The 4345-nt window shown below is 46.0% G+C and overlaps 2 non-coding genes across 2 annotated transcripts; both read right to left on the reverse strand.

The window, feature by feature from the left end:
* Nucleotides 1-732: 732 nt before the first annotated feature.
* LOC143261687 (5.8S ribosomal RNA) lies at nucleotides 733-887 on the reverse strand. The gene has a single exon (XR_013035759.1). It is a non-coding gene; the product is annotated as a 5.8S ribosomal RNA (ribosomal RNA).
* Nucleotides 888-2218: 1331 nt separating this feature from the next.
* LOC143261710 (small subunit ribosomal RNA) lies at nucleotides 2219-4139 on the reverse strand. The gene has a single exon (XR_013035783.1). It is a non-coding gene; the product is annotated as a small subunit ribosomal RNA (ribosomal RNA).
* Nucleotides 4140-4345: the final 206 nt, after the last annotated feature.

A 4345-nucleotide genomic window follows, 5' to 3' on the forward strand; every position in this document is an offset into this window, starting at 1 on the left:
CGTTGACACACACATCATAGCCACACCAATAGAAGAGTTTTAGGACGGTAACCCGGGTGGGGTGTTCTTTACTCAGAATATGTGCAACATCGGATCTATATAGCCATCGATACAATTCGTACACAAATGTGTCGTACGAAGAGAGAGACTTTTTTTCCTCTGGCAACATAACGGTAAGAGACATCCTTCCACACTCATAGGTTCCACTCCCTGGGGCTATGATATATATATACATATAAATTCAAATTCGAAGCAACGGTCACAATTCTACTCTATATTTTTGCGGGTTATGTGTTCTTTCGTTCAATTTCTTTCATGCGTTCGTTCGATCTCTGTACACAGTCTTCACATAGGACAGACTCGTGTAGTACGCTTTCGTGGGTTAAACCCATCTCGTTTCATTTCAGGCGACGTCGGGAGCGCGTTGAAAATGTACCAGTGAAATCTCGATAGTTCTACGGATACGAATCGTCCCGAAAAAGATTTTGTCACCGCTTCGAAGCGGTGTTTCAGACGGGCGGACGTATATAAAACATATACGACACACGACACCGCCTTCCACACTCACGCTAGTTCGAACACGATTTCCATCTCTCTCGAAGACTGTTAGACGTACGTAAAATTTCTCAATATTCATAGGACCGCGACAAACGCCGACGAAGCGCCCACCATTCGCTCGTACGTATATAGGCAACAAGTGCCATCAACGCAAGCAGTTTATAAGTACGTAAACGACCCTCAGCCAGGCGTGGTCCAGGAATTGTATCCGTGGACCGCAATGTGCGTTCGAAATGTCGATGTTCATGTGTCCTGCAGTTCACACGTTGACGCGCAATTAGCTGCGTTCTTCATCGACCCACGAGCCAAGTGATCCACCGTTCAGGGTAATTTTTCCCTTTTATTCTCTCATATATATATAATGTGTATTTGCTATCCACCACATTTTTGTGTTATATTTCGGAACAAGCCGATACCCGAAGAGCTCCAACCAGCGCGCGAAGGAGATTCGGGAGTCGTCGTACAACGACATAATTGTCCCTTAAAGAACGAGATATTTCCGTCGAAACCATATATATATGTACGAGCAAATCCAAAACCACTGTTTTCTTGCAAGTTCGACGGTCGGAGCGAATAGAACATTGAAAAGCCTTCTATCGAAGAAACACAGAGAGTATATCACCTCCAAAAACGACGGGGATATGGATATTCAAACTGGACAATTATCAACCCGATACTGGATTCGAAAAGTTTCTCTCTCCTTTCGTCGTTATTTACACCGGACGGACTCACGGCCGGCTCTAGCTGGGTGTCATATATATATACGTCCCACGCTCATGCTGCCACTAGCGCGCAACAGAGTAGGGTGTCAATGACAACGACACAGCATTGAAACGAGCTACACAAGCCGGTCTCTCTTGATACCAATGTAAACGAGCATTAAGTTATCTTCAGACTGCCCGATATTTTCGTCCTTTGGACTTTCCCAACGATTCCTTTTTTTCTTTTTTTTTTTTACACCACAGCGAAGACTTGAGGAAGCGTGATTAAGCACGCTCGCATCCCTCCCTGTCCTACTACAACTGTGTGTGTGTGTGTAAAGAAAGAAAAAAGAATACATTGGCTTTCTCTCTATCGAGAAGATGGCCTACGCAACGCAGATCAAAGGCCTAATACGTGTAATATAATACGCGTCTGGCCGTGTATAAATCACGCACGAATGATCTGGTCGGGCCCAACTCTTCTCGTACGCTTATTTTTCCGTGTTGAGGCACTATCATAAAATCACACAAACCCCAACACGTGTGTGTCTTGGAAGGAAGATGGCCTACGCAACGCAGATCAAAGGCCTAATACGTGTAGTACACACGTCTGCCGTGTAAATCACGCACGAATGATCTGGTCGGGCCCAACTCTTCTCCACCACACCACATCCCAACTTTGTACATTTTTATATATTTTTGTGCGTTGGGGCACCTTCATAATCACAAACCCCAACAACACATATATCTCTCTCTCTTTGAAAGATTTGTTGTGGCCTACGCAACGCAGATCAAAGGCCTAATACGTGTAGTACACACGTCTGGCCGTGTAAATCACGCACGAATGATCTGGCGGGCTCAACAATATCTTTTTTTTTTATATGAATTCTTATCCACAAACTAATCGAATTCATTTTCTCTCCTCCTCTCCTCTCTCTTTGAGATATATTGGAACATTGTAATGATCCTTCCGCAGGTTCACCTACGGAAACCTTGTTACGACTTTTACTTCCTCTAAATAATCAAGTTTGGTCATCTTCCCGGCATCATCGGCAATGCCGAAACATTGCCGCGCACCAGTCCGAAGACCTCACTAAATCATTCAATCGGTAGTAGCGACGGGCGGTGTGTACAAAGGGCAGGGACGTAATCAACGCGAGCTTATGACTCGCGCTTACTGGGAATTCCTCGTTCATGGGGAATAATTGCAAGCCCCAATCCCTAGCACGAAGGAGGTTCAGCGGGTTACCCGGGCCTTTCGGCCAGGGAACACACGCTGATTCCTTCAGTGTAGCGCGCGTGCGGCCCAGAACATCTAAGGGCATCACAGACCTGTTATTGCTCAATCTCGTGCGGCTAGAAGCCGCCTGTCCCTCTAAGAAGATTTGTTTGTACGTTGGTAGTAAAAACCCCACCGGCAGAAGCCGAGAGCCTTCGAGATACCATAATTACGTCTATTTAGCAGGCTAGAGTCTCGTTCGTTATCGGAATTAACCAGACAAATCGCTCCACCAACTAAGAACGGCCATGCACCACCACCCACCGAATCAAGAAAGAGCTATCAATCTGTCAATCCTTCCGGTGTCCGGGCCTGGTGAGGTTTCCCGTGTTGAGTCAAATTAAGCCGCAGGCTCCACTCCTGGTGGTGCCCTTCCGTCAATTCCTTTAAGTTTCAGCTTTGCAACCATACTTCCCCCGGAACCCAAAAGCTTTGGTTTCCCGGAAGCTGCCCGCCGAGTCATCGTAGGAACTTCGGCGGATCGCTAGCTGGCATCGTTTATGGTTAGAACTAGGGCGGTATCTGATCGCCTTCGAACCTCTAACTTTCGTTCTTGATTAATGAAAACATTTTTGGCAAATGCTTTCGCTTCTGTCCGTCTTGCGACGATCCAAGAATTTCACCTCTAACGTCGCAATACGAATGCCCCCATCTGTCCCTATTAATCATTACCTCGGGGTTCCGAAAACCAACAAAATAGAACCGAGGTCCTATTCCATTATTCCATGCACACAGTATTCAGGCGAAGGTAGCCTGCTTTGAGCACTCTAATTTGTTCAAAGTAAACGTACCGGCCCACCTCGACACTCAGTGAAGAGCACCGCGATGGGATATTAGTTGGACCGCCCCGTGAAGAGCAAAGCCCACCGGTAGGACGTACCACATAATGCCAGTTAAACACCGCGAGCGATGAACCGACACTGTGACACACAGATTCAACTACGAGCTTTTTAACCGCAACAACTTTAATATACGCTATTGGAGCTGGAATTACCGCGGCTGCTGGCACCAGACTTGCCCTCCAATGGATCCTCGTTAAAGGATTTAAAGTGTACTCATTCCGATTACGGGGCCTCGGATGAGTCCCGTATCGTTATTTTTCGTCACTACCTCCCCGTGCCGGGAGTGGGTAATTTGCGCGCCTGCTGCCTTCCTTGGATGTGGTAGCCGTTTCTCAGGCTCCCTCTCCGGAATCGAACCCTGATTCCCCGTTACCCGTTACAACCATGGTAGGCGCAGAACCTACCATCGACAGTTGATAAGGCAGACATTTGAAAGATGCGTCGCCGGTGCTATAAGACCATGCGATCAGCACAAAGTTATTCAGAGTCACCAAAGCAAACGATGGACGAGTGTAAACACCCGCCACCGATTGGTTTTGATCTAATAAAAGCGTTCCTACCATCTCTGGTCGGAACTCTGTTTTGCATGTATTAGCTCTAGAATTACCACAGTTATCCAAGTAAATTTTAGTACGATCTAAGAAACCATAACTGATTTAATGAGCCATTCGCGGTTTCACCTTAATACGGCATGTACTGAGACATGCATGGCTTAATCTTTGAGACAAGCATATGACTACTGGCAGGATCAACCAGGGAACTATACAATATGTATATATAAAATGGACAAAATTTAAATCCTTTTCCATCGTCGCCTGTTTCATATATATATGTCAGGTCGACACACCACTTTTCTCTTTCAAATATGTACAAGTTTTGCCACATTCCGCGCTTGTAACATATCTTCTTTAACGCTCAATTTCTTTCATTTTTCTACCATACAGATATTTTACCGTACGCCCAAA

Source organism: Megalopta genalis, unplaced genomic scaffold (genome assembly GCF_051020955.1).
Source record: "Megalopta genalis isolate 19385.01 unplaced genomic scaffold, iyMegGena1_principal scaffold0061, whole genome shotgun sequence".
Classification (NCBI taxonomy): Eukaryota; Metazoa; Arthropoda; class Insecta; order Hymenoptera; family Halictidae; genus Megalopta; species Megalopta genalis.